Here is a 13533-nt window from a genome sequence, read left to right as displayed (position 1 = left end):
TGTGCAGTCTCCATCCGGGGGTCCCTCCTCTCTCTCCGGCGGCCGGCAGTGCATGCTAGATGCGTTTACTCGCACCCAGTGTATGCAAATTCAGCTAAGTGACAGCACGGCAGGCGATCGCACCGCAAGGCATAAGCATGCTCACTTTGTTTTGGCATGCGATCACTTTGTGTATGTAGACGCCCATGAACCTGTCTTAAGATGCCCACTTGAGGCTGCTGCCTGCTGATTCCAATGTGCGGCTTTGGGATTCCCCCATGCAGCTACCTGGGGCCCCCCTCCTTGACAGCCCTCTGCTCGGTACCCTCAAGTCTGGTGCCCAGGGCACGTGCCCCCTAGCTCCCCCCCTTGTTGAGGCCCCATATTTAGATTAAATTACACAATAATGATAGGAACACATTATGCTGTAGTATGTGTCACATACATCTAATACTGTACTCATATCCTGTTTATTTTCAGCTCCACCTAGGAGACAACCTCCTGAAAGGCAGCCGTTACACCCTAATGATGAAAGGACAGGCATTATACTATAAAGTCATTTATTATAGAGATTGTCTACAAAACAACATTAGACAGTATCAACGTCACCCGCGCATGCAGGGGGGGTTTCTGAGTACCTAGCTGCGCAGCTGAACTTTTTGGGTTTTTTTTAAAAGAGAAGCTCAGGCAACTGTTCCTGCTGTCATACTGTGCTGGCTGTAGGGGGAGCTGCAGTGGCAGCGCACAGTCCCTCCTAGGCAGTTCACATGGCAGCACCAGCATTGTGAGAGGCTGAGAGGGAGCTGCTGCCGGGTGACAGAGATCTGATGGTACTGCCGGCAGTCTCTCCTGGACTTGAGCTGCACTGCTGGTCTGTGTATAACATGTGGGGTGTAATGATGCCACAGCTGTATTTATTTGTGTTTTTAATGGAGAGGTGTGTGTCAGTGTAGTCTTTGTCAGTGTGCATGTCTGTGTCAGTTTGTGAGTGTGTCAGTGTCAGTGTGTGTGTCTGTAGTCTGTGTCAGTGTGTGTGTATGTTTGTAGTCTGTGTCAGTGTGTGAGCGTGTGTGTGTCAGTTTGTCAGTATGTGAGTGTGTGTCTGTAGTCTGTCAGTGTGTGTGTGTCTGTAGTCTGTGTCAGTGTGTGGGTCAGTGTGTGGGTCAGTGTGTGTCTGTAGTCTGTTTGTGTGTCTGCAGTCTTTTAGATTTTTTTTTGTCATTGATTGTGTAACCTAGTATTTGGAAACCCCCCTTTGCAAATCCTGGGTTTGCCACTGAACGTTATTCCATTATCAAATATTTGCATGTTGTTTTTGGTTTCAAGGCTCATCACGTCTAGGCAGACAGCAGCCCCCTAAATCCACCTCCATCTTGAATGCCGTAAAGTGAGGGTGAGGGTGACACACTGATTACAGCCAAGTTGGATCCATCTCCTGTAGGGGTTTCCGGTAAGGGATAATTATCCTGTAACGTGGAAACAAAAAAGTCATATTGTAAAAAAAAACTTTTACTTAATCTTTCTCCACTTTATCTCTCTCTTCAGTATTTGAGATATATATATATATATATATATATATATATATATATCCCTCTAATTTTTAAAACACAAATTGTGATGTTATACAGGCATTGGGGTTGAAATATTAAGCAGTGGAAAGCATGGATAAATGGACCAGTGGAGAAGTTGCCCATAGCAACCAATCAGCTTGGATGAAGCATTTATCTAGAAAATTCTATTAAATGATAATCAGAAGCTTATTGGTTGCTATGGGCAACTTCTACACTGGGCCACTTCTCCAATCACTTCACGGCTTAATACATCAACCCCTTTGTTATTAAACATACAGTTACAGGCTGATTGTTTGGTATTTCATCTCTACAAGGTTTGATACATCTCCACCTAATTGTGACAATGCAAAGTGGTAATTACTACATGCACAGTAATGATGCTGGTCTCTACTATAAAGACTGCTATATCAAACATTTTTCCCCATCTGCATTACTGCACAGAAGTATATGGGGTTCCGGACTATAGCCAGACAGTAATTGTCTATCTAGACAATGTCTAGATAGACACCAGTTGTTAGACAGTTAATAGTTAGACAAGGATAAAAGTTCGACACAGACAAAAGTAAGACACACTAAAGTTAGACATGTAAAAAGTTTGACAAGTACAAAAGATCGACACAAAAATGGTCGACACATTTATTATTAATATTTTTTTTTAAGGATCAGGGTCAGTGTTAGGGTTAGGCACTTACTGGAGGGTTAGGGTTAGGCGCTTACCCCCACGGTTAGGCACTTACTCAGATGGTTAGGGTTAGGCACCAGGAGGGAGGGTTAGGGTTAGGGTGAAGTTTAGGCCAATAAAAAAATTGTTGACCATATTTGTGTCGACCATTTTCATGTCAAACTTTTGACCCTGTCTACCTTTGTACCTGTCGAACTTTTTACATGTCTAACTTTAGTGTGTTTGACTTTTGTTTGTGTCTAACTTTTTTCCCTGTCTAACTATTGACTGTCTAACATCTGGTGTTTATCTAAACATTGTCTAACTAATTACTTTCTAACTCTTATACCACACCCGTATATGGTCGCCCGCCTTTGTTATAAAAAAAACCCATCAACACACACTAATAACTTTCTTCTATTGACAGACTCTGAACTATCGCTCTTTGGTGACAGCAGCTGACATGAGCCAAACGCACCTGGTGATGATGAACAACTGGTGAATCTAGAATGACTTCCAATTAGAACCCGTGGTAGCCACAACAGCAGAAGTGGGGAGGTGAGCAGCAGATGTTACTGCTGTGATTGTTGGTAAACAGCAGATGTTATTACTGTATTTGTTGTTAATCAGCAGGTGTTATTACTGTATTGTTGTTAATCAGCAGGTGTTATTACTGTATTGTTGTTAATCAGCAGGTGTTATTACTGTGATGTTGTTAATCAGCAGGTGTTATTACTGTATTGTTGTTAATCAGCAGGTGTTATTACTGTGATGTTGGTACTTAGCAGGTGTTATTGCTGTGATGTTGGTACTTAGCAGGTGTTATTGCTGTGATGTTGGTACTTAGCAGGTGTTATTACTGTGATGTTGGTACTTAGCAGGTGTTATTGCTGTGATGTTGGTACTTAGCAGGTGTTATTGCTGTGATGTTGGTACTTAGCAGGTGTTATTGCTGTGATGTTGGTACTTAGCAGGTGTTATTGCTATGATGTTGGTACTTAGCAGGTGTTATTGCTGTGATGTTGGTACTTAGCAGGTGTTATTGCTGTGATGTTGGTACTTAGCAGGTGTTATTGCTGTGATGTTGGTACTTAGCAGGTGTTATTGCTGTGATGTTGGTACTTAGCAGGTGTTATTGCTGTGATGTTGGTACTTAGCAGGTGTTATTGCTGTGATGTTGGTACTTAGCAGGTGTTATTGCTGTGATGTTGGTACTTAGCAGGTGTTATTACTGTGATGTTGGTACTTACCAGGTGTTATTGCTGTGATGTTGGTACTTAGCAGGTGTTATTGCTATGATGTTGGTACTTAGCAGGTGTTATTACTGTGATGTTGGTACTTAGCAGGTATTATTGCTGTGATATTGGTACTTAGCAGGTGTTATTGCTGTGATGTTGGTACTTAGCAGGTGTTATTGCTGTGAAGTTGGTACTTAGCAGGTGTTATTACTGTATTGTTGTTAATCAGCTGGTGTTATTGCTGTGATGTTGGTACTTAGCAGGTGTTATTGCTGTGATGTTGGTACTTAGCAGGTGTTATTGCTGTGATGTTGGTACTTAGCAGGTGTTATTACTGTGATGTTGGTACTTAGCAGGTGTTATTGCTGTGATGTTGGTACTTAGCAGGTGTTATTGCTGTGATGTTGGTACTTAGCAGGTGTTATTGCTGTGATGTTGGTACTTAGCCGGTGTTATTGCTGTGATGTTGGTACTTAGCAGGTGTTATTGCTGTGATGTTGGTACTTAGCAGGTGTTATTGCTGTGATGTTGGTACTTAGCAGGTGTTATTGCTGTGATGTTGGTACTTAGCAGGTGTTATTGCTGTGATGTTGGTACTTAGCAGGTGTTATTGCTGTGATGTTGGTACTTAGCAGGTGTTATTGCTGTGATGTTGGTACTTAGCAGGTATTATTGCTGTGATGTTGGTACTTAGCAGGTGTTATTGCTGTGATGTTGGTACTTTGCAGGTGTTAGTGCTGTGATGTTGGTACTTAGCAGGTGTTATTGCTGTGATGTTGGTACTTAGCAGGTGTTATTGCTGTGATGTTGGTACTTAGCAGGTGTTATTACTGTGATGTTGGTACTCAGCAGGTGTTAGTGCTGTGATGTTGGTACTTAGCAGGTGCTATTGCTGTGATGTTGGTACTTAGCAGGTGTTATTGCTGTGATGTTGGTACTTAGCAGGTGTTAGTGCTGTGATGTTGGTACTTAGCAGGTGTTATTGCTGTGATGTTGGTACTTAGCAGGTGTTATTGCTGTGATGTTGGTACTTAGCAGGTGTTATTGCTGTGATGTTGGTACTTAGCAGGTGTTAGTGCTGTGATGTTGGTACTTAGCAGGTGTTAGTGCTGTGATGTTGGTACTTAGCAGGTGTTATTGCTGTGATGTTGGTACTTAGCAGGTGTAATTGCTGTGATGTTGGTACTTAACAGGTGTTATTGCTGTGATGTTGGTACTTAGCAGGTGTTATTGCTGTGATGTTGGTACTTAGCAGGTGTTATTGCTGTGATGTTGGTACTTAGCAGGTGTTATTGCTGTGATGTTGGTACTTAGCAGGTGTTATTACTGTATTGTTGTTAATCAGCAGGTGTTATTGCTGTGATGTTGGTACTTAGCAGGTGTTATTGCTGTGATGTTGGTACTTAGCAGGTGTTATTGCTGTGATGCTGGTACTTAGCAGGTGTTATTGCTGTGATGTTGGTACTTAGCAGGTGTTATTGCTGTGATGTTGGTACTTAGCAGGTGTTATTGCTGTGATGTTGGTACTTAGCAGGTGTTATTGCTGTGATGTTGGTACTTAGCAGGTGTTATTGCTGTGATGTTGCTACTTAGCAGGTGTTATTGCTGTGATGTTGCTACTTAGCAGGTGTTATTGCTGTGATGTTGGTACTTAGCAGGTGTTATTGCTGTGATGTTGGTACTTAGCAGGTGTTATTGCTGTGATGTTGGTACTTACCATGTGTTATTGCTGTGATGTTGGTACTTAGCAGGTGTTAGTGCTGTGATGTTGGTACTTAGCAGATTACAATTGCTGTGATGGACTGAGGTAAGATGTTATGCAGATGACTGGTTGTCCATGGTTTTCCACCGGTGACTTTCAAAGGAAAAGCCACGGAACCGGTGCTGCTCCTCTTCAGATATCACTGGCTTCTCTGATGTCTCCGGTGGTATTAAGTCATCCAGTGTACGATCTTTAAGCATAGTAACTGGGGTCTATGAAGAGGAGACAAATTAGATTTGTCATGTAAACACAAAATAAATGCACAGTAATTGGGCTCTATGTCACTGTGTCATAATGAAGAATAATTAGGTAATGTGCAAACTCTGCTTACTATACTATATTATGCTATACCTGTATGTTGCATGATTATATAAGCAATCAATATATTAATAAATTAGATACAACTATAAACTGCACATTAGGTGGTAGATATATGTATAGCAGTAACTAGATGCCTCACTGACTTTGGATTGCTGTATAATTACATTATAGAGTGGTTTTAGCCTGGGCATAACTACCATAGGTGCAAGGGGTACAGCTGCTATGGGGCCCAGAGCTGTGGGGGGCCCATCTTCCTTGTCAAAGTTACATGTGTTATATACATTTTCACCATTAGGTGGTACATAGAGGCCCTTATAAACTTTTGCTATGGGACCTTCAAATTCCTAGTTACGCCCCTGCCCTTATACAATATCAATGCATGTGAAAGGAAGAATATTGCAGTAAATTGGTTTAAAAAAAGTAATATATACAGCTATTAATAAACATATAGTGTTCATGTTTTTGCATATGAATTACTAGCAAAGAGAGGTTTTAGGTCCTCTTACAATAACTGAAAGGAGATCTAAGATTCTAGCGTAGTACTGTAATGCCTCAGGTTCACCAGCAGGGGCAAAGTTGAAGAGAGAATTCCCACTTGTTAAGCTGCATAAACACATAACGATTTTGTTACCCACAATTTTATGAACGATTATCTGTCAGATTTTTTAAAGTGTAATGAACGATTTTTTTGAACTACAAACGATTTTTGCATATTCCCTTAATGAAAATCGTTCAGTTGGTCAGTCTGACTGAACTACAAACTACAAATGTGAATGCACATGAACGATAATCGTTCATCGTTTTAACTCAGAAAGTGAACAATTTTTACAATGATTGAACGAAAAAAGATATCGTTAATGATAATCACTCAAAAAATCGCTGTGTGTATGCACCTATAATCTGACCGAAAATTGTTCATAAAATTGTTCATAAAATCGTTGGTAACAAAATCGTTGTGTGTGTATGCAGCTTTAGAGATTAATGGAATTTCAAAAACATTTCACAAAATATTCTCCTCATTCTGCAGTTGACCACAAAATTTTCACTGCAGCAATTTATCCGTATTGTAAGTGTCCCTAGTTCTACCCAACCACACCGCACAGCTATTATGAATTGACTGTCATCAGCCCAGACTTTTTACTATTGAATGCAACAAATAGTAGATACTCTGTAACAATGTTTCTCTCTGTTTTAATGTATTAAGGAGGTCATTCAGAGCCGCTCACTAGATGCGATCGCTCGCATCCAGCGTATGCAAATTTGTCAAAGTGACGGCATGGGAAGTGCTCGCTCGCAAAAGCATACGCACACCACTGTGCAAGCGATCGCTCTGTGTATGCAGACACCCATTAGTGTATGTAGGGACGCCCACTAGCGCACACGTCATCTCCGGGAAGTGTATTAAAACATTGGTACATCGTGGACCATAGGTAGTGAACGCAGCGCTTGTGGTTTCATTACCCTGCCACAAGCACTGTGAGGACTTCAGTGTAAAAAAAAGGCATGTGACGAGTACTAAGACACTGTCTGTTAATTATGCACGCCTTAAAGCAGCATTGAAACACTCAGACACGCCTGCGTTCGCACCTCCACTCCCCCGTTATTAGTGTCCAGCCCCTGTTACCACCCAGAAACGGCCTCTCCTGTTACTCATTTCACTGGGCTGTCTTTGCTGGGCGAGAGAGCGGGCTGCGATCGCTCAGAGTAGTTCGCGCACGTGCAGAATGACACGTGCGCGTGCTCAAACCATCGGGCCGCTTGCGAGCGGCTCTGAATGAGCTCCTAAGTTCCACATGAATATGCCTGTGCTATATATCTTATTATAAGTTTATTAACTGCCACACAATAAATTGTATTTTTATTTAATTATATTCAGACCTTTCTGAGTGATATAACTATAGGACGTCTGAGCTCCTTTTCTCTTTTTTATGTTGTACCGATATATATATATATATATATATATAGAGAGAGAGAGGGTCCACATCTCTCTTAAAGTGACAGCGACTGTGAAGTCCCTTATAATATTCTTTTAGTGAATCTGGTATACTAAGCATCAGGTATTGTGTACTCTGGGCCTGATTCACTACAGATCGCTATTGCAATCGCAGCTGCGATTACGCACGCAGACCCGCTGTGAAAATATGTGAATGAATGCTATCACAATGCTGTCACACAGCCGGCATAGAGATGCCCACTGCCGCCCACTACCGTTACCTCACATCATTGATACCTTGCAGTCCTGCGTATACTTCGGGAACATTGAGTAACATCGGTCCCTCACTCAGAATTACAACAGGTCTGACCTTACTCAGAAATTGCTAACCTCGTCGCACGCAGTATGTACACAAGCTGCATATGCCAATGTAGTGGCTAATTTATGCATGCCCATGCAACGGCAATCAAATGGAAAACATGCCTACGTTTCCCCAACCACTCCCCCATCACCACCCCCAAACGCTGACTACCTGTCAATCACTCTGCAATGGCTTACCATGCTCGGCGTGATCGCAGTGTGTTGCAATGTAGCCATCGCGCACAGCAATGCATATGCCGTACACAACAATCGCCCGACTGTGTACGCTGTTGCAATTGAGATTCGTAATGAATCAGGTCCTCTCTACACTTTTTTAGTATCTACGAGATAATAGGACTTTGTACATTCCTATACTGTTCATATACTTACGGGCTGCATTTTGAATGGGGGAGATGTCCTGCCAGCCTCTAGATCTTCCCAGTTAATGGGACAGAAAAAATTATGACCTCTGATTTTATAGTATAGGTGGTGCCTCCTATCTGGGCATTTGCATAAGAACTATGAAAGGAATAAACAGGAAAGTATAGAGTGTTAATGGCAGATAAGCACTAGCTGACCAATGTCATACCTTTTCCTTATGATACTTTATTCTCAGGATGACATGTATAAAATATTTATATATTACAACTACATTTGCTGGTGACTTATACAAGGTAACTGCTATTCTTCTAGTAATATAAATATTTGTGATGTTACTTATCTGTCTGGGAATCGGTATGTAATGCCGGCAGCTGTTTAGTCACCGGATCAAATACCGACAGCGGCAGCCCGACCGGTCAGACTCCTGATAGGAGCAGGTAAGTCCTCTAACCCTGCCCTCAGCCCCCCTAACCCGAACCCTGCCTTAGGGGTGCCTAACCCTATCCTCTCCCCCTAGTGCCTAACCCTAACCTCCCTCTGTTAGTGCCTAAACCTAACCCCCCATCCCCACACCCTAAACCTAACCCTCCCACGGTGGTGCCTAACCCTAGGGGTGCCTAATCCTAACCCCCCTTTTCCCTACCATAACCCTCCCAGGGGGGTGCCTAACTCTAGTCAATGCAGGGGTCTCTAAAGTGAACCCTCACCCCCACAGCTAGACGCTAAGGCACACAGCTTACCTGCATCCGGTGAGTTGGGTATCGGGATTTAGTAGTGGGGCTAATGATTGGCGTTGGGATATCGATGCCTATTTTTAGTCCCATGTCGGGATGTAGCTGTCGGGATATCCTGACTACATCCCATCTGTCTCTATTGTTCCATAACATATGACCTGCTCACTTACTTATTGTTTACTTTCATTATGTAATATGGAAGAACAACGCTGACCCTTACAGGGGGTTACCCAGGTTTGGGCAGCTATTTGGTTTGGCTCTGTCCTCCACCCCATTTGCTAAGTGCTTCCCTTTTCCTGCCACTGATAATATGACTGCCTATGTAGCCCAGCTCCCTGCAGGCCTTACTTTCTCCCCAGTTAATTAACCATTAGGAAAATAATCAATATAATAATACTCAAAGCCTAAACCAATTACAGCTTCATGATAGCTCCCTTTAAATTGGGGCAATCTTCTCAGGGCACGCTAGTCACCCTTGCCACCTTGTTACTGTAGTTACAAATGAGAGTTGTAGCTATAACTATGTGGTAGCATGCTGACTGCCTATGCTAGTATTAATGTATGTTCTCAGACCTGTGCATTATTTCCCCTGTGACTGTATAATCTCCTGACCCTGTGATAAGCCTGTATACTGCATACTCACTCGCTTCATGATGTTGATAATGCCTGGACTTAGTTCCTCTGGGTAGACTGGGTCATCATTGAGGACAGATCGTGCAACCTTAACGTTCTCTTCACCACAATAAAAGGGTTGGTATCCTGTGGCCATCTCATACATTGTGACACCCAACGAGAAAATGTCTACCATGGCATCATATGGATCCCGACTAAGCATCTGTGAAAACATGATGGAGAAATGGATGGTTAGTGCATTGTCCAACCGGGCAGGAGGCACCGGGTTATGCTGACAGCTCTGCTGTATGTACACATTGAGAGATCTGATGGAAGGAAGAATGTCAAAGAACATATACTGGTAATTACACAGACAGCGTTCAGCTGAGAGTTTATGTGATAGAAATAAATTACTAAATTAAAATAACTGTAATGGTAATGACAGTGTAAGAGAATATTATATAGAAAGCCGAAACAAACAGAGTCAAATGAGTAGAGGGAGGACAGCTTGGCCACCTTTTCTGAAGCTATTTACATATGAAAATGAGATCAAGAGGGGTGAGAGCTCCCAGACTGTATATACCACAGGGTCATAAGACTCATTTGGGGAATGAATACCCTATGGAAGCCATTCATACACTCTACTGACTACTATATATTGTTACTGAATCATTCCTGGTATATGCTTTTACTCTTTAGTAAAATATGTTTATTAATGTAAAATCACTCATCTACTAAGCTCTCACCCACACCTCTCCTCCCTACATCTCCAGCCTCATCTCCTCACATGCTTCCTCCCACCCTCATCTCTCTGCTAATCTCCCTGATCACCAATTCCCACTCTCACAGTCAGGACTTCTCCTGAGCCTCTCCTAACCTTTGGAACTCCCTCCCTCACTTCATTAGTCTTTAACCTGCTTCCCAGCCTTTACATGTATTGTTTTCATTCTACCCTACTACCCTCCCTACTACCTCTACAGTCTCTGCCCATATCTACTTTACCCTCTGCCCCCTATTGTGTCCACCCATATCCCCTATAGATTGTAAGATCGTGAGAGCAGGGCCCTCTCTCCTTTTTTTATCTCTACATAATTATGCTAATTGAATATTGTAATGATTGGGTCTATTCATAAATAGCAATGTTCCCATGCACATTAGCATTCCATGTCGCCACATATTACAGTGGTATCCTCTTTCTCTGGCCAAAAACTCCACTTCACTGCCTAATAATTAGACCCCTATGTGACTATGGGCCTAATACAGAGGTGAATGCAGTGTTGATGTCAGACACAGTGGACTGATTTTGCCACTGCCCATGTGTCACTGCCGCACTGCACACATGCGGTGATTGATTTGAGACAACCGACTCAGTGAGGATTTATTCACAAAGTGACAGATAGCAACTATTTAGGGGAAGTAACAAGGGGTGGCTACAAAACACAGGCATGTCCCCACCATATTCTGGGCACCTCCTAGTCAGCCACTGTGCATTTGTTTACAGGTGGACTGGTCCCGGCCTCTTAGTTAAGACGGACATTATGAAACACCATAGGGTCGCTCAGTAGTTCAATTCTGGGACCGATGTAGCGTCTGTTGTATGTAAGCGGTGGATCTAAGACATTGGCTGGTGGGCATCTCTGTACACACACATGTGTATGCAACGGCTGTATGAAAATATGCAAATGTCACAGCCATCTAGATTTGTATTGAGAGGATCTGTACTGCACATGCACCAATCTCCTACTGCAAGATCTCTTACAGATCTCCATATCCGCAGCCTGATTCACAGGCTGTGGCCATTTTGGCGGTGGGGGGTGGGTGGGTCCAGCCTCTGTTCTGGAGAATGGGCCAGGGTCTTCATCTTCCAATGCTGATTTCCTGGCCTTGGCTACAGTGTTGCGAGGGACAATGAGAGTAACCTCAAGGTTACTCAGCTGGATAGTGGTCTCGTACAACATCTGATGCATCTTAGGATGCAGCACTTGGATCTGCAATGCTGACAGGAAGTGTCTATGTACACCAGATGCCTCCTGCTGCATTAGCTTATCAGTTGTAGGGTATTACACAGCTGCTTCTCTGTGGCTATGCAAAGCCATACAACTCTGACTCAGCCCCTGCATCCATCCCTGAATCAGTCCCTGTATCCATCCCTGAATCAGACCCTGCATCCATCCCTGACTCAGGCCCTGCATCCATCTCTGAATCAAGCCCTGCATCCATCCCTGAATCAGGCCCTGCGTCCATCTCTGAATCAGACCCTGCATCCATCCCTGAATCAGGCGCTGCGTCCATCTCTGAATCAGGCCCTGCGTCCATCCCTGAATCAGGCCCTGTATCCATCTCTGAATCAGGCCCTGCACCCATCCCTGACTCAGGCCCTGCATCCATCCCTGACTCAGGCCCTGCATCCATCTCTGAATCAGGTCCTGCATCCATCCCTGAATCAGTCTCTGCATCCATCCCTGAATCAGGCCCTGCGTCCATCCCTGAATCAGGCCCTGCATCCATCTCTGAATCAGACCCTGCATCCATCCCTGAATCAGGCCCTGCATCCATCTCTGAATCAGGCCCTGCGTCCATCCCTGAATCAGGCCCTGCGTCCATCTCTGAATCAGGCCCTGCATCCATCTCTGACTCAGGCCCTGCATCCATCTCTGAATCAGGCCCTGCATCCATCCCTGAATCAGTCTCTGCATCCATCCCTGAATCAGCCCCTGCATCCATCTCTGAATCAGACCCTGCATCCATCCCTGAATCAGACCCTGCATCCATCCCTGAATCAGCCCCTGCATCCATCTATGAATCAGACCCTGTGTCCATCCCTGAATCAGACCCTACGTCCATCTCTGAATCAGACCCTGCATCCATCCCTGAATCAGACCCTGCGTCCATCCCTGAATCAGACCCTGCATCCATCCCTGAATCAGGCTTTGCACCCATCTCTGAATCAGTCCCTGCGTCTATCCCTGAATCAGACCCTGCATCCATCCCTGAATCAGACCCTGCATCCATCAATGAATCTGACCCTGTGTTTAGATATCATTAAGATGTTGTAGACAATGAATCTGTTACTCACCTCTGGGGCCATGTAACCCATCGTCCCGGCAACTCCTAACATCTCCTGGTCACTGGTGTTCTTCACTGCAAGGCCAAAATCGCAGATTTTGGCATTGCCAACTGCATCCAGAAGCACGTTCTCCGGTTTGATGTCCCTGTGAGGAGAATGAGTGTAAGTTTCTGCCTGTCAGACAACTACTAGTTGTATAACTTTGTTGCAGAAGAAGATTCCCAGAGACACAATAAGAACCATGTCAGCGTCACAGTGTGCAATGGGTGCAGCCACTATGGGGCCCTGAGCTTAGGGGTGCCCATCTCCCTTCTCAAAGTTACATGAGTTATATACATTTTTCACAATTGGGTGGTACATAGGGATCCTTACAAACTTTTGCTATGAGGCCTTCAAATATCTAGTTATGTCCCTGGTGTTAGTTTATGGGGCCAAGCTCCATAATATTTCCCATTCCAGAGCTTGGTAAGTTCAGCATGTATACAGCACCCATAGAAACATATAGAAACCTATGGGGGCTGCTTTTGTGATCGAAAATGGGGGATTGCAGCAGATATCCCCAATATGTGCTGAGGTCCCCCATACATACATTTATGGAATCCTTAATATTTACAGGTGCCAGACAAAAATTGGTATTTTCAGGGGAAATCTATGATAAATAGGCTCCTATGTATGTGGTGGGATAAAGAGGGAGATAAGAGGGTGTGTGAAGCAGTCACAAGAACCTCGCCCTACATATCATGTAACTCAAGAATGAATGATCCCCCATTTGCAGAAAAGGGCAGAGACCTCTCTATAGCCTGACCCCCAGCAACATAATAGCTATACTGTAACTACATATAGGGGGTTACTGTATGTGATCATTAGAAATAATGAGTTACCTATGGATAATGTCCCTTGAGTGCAGGAATTGG

The sequence above is a fragment of the Taudactylus pleione genome, unplaced genomic scaffold (assembly GCF_031769625.1).
Source record: "Taudactylus pleione unplaced genomic scaffold, aTauple2 ptg000656l, whole genome shotgun sequence".
Lineage (NCBI taxonomy): Eukaryota > Metazoa > Chordata > Amphibia > Anura > Myobatrachidae > Taudactylus > Taudactylus pleione.
This window is presented reverse-complemented; position numbering follows the sequence as displayed.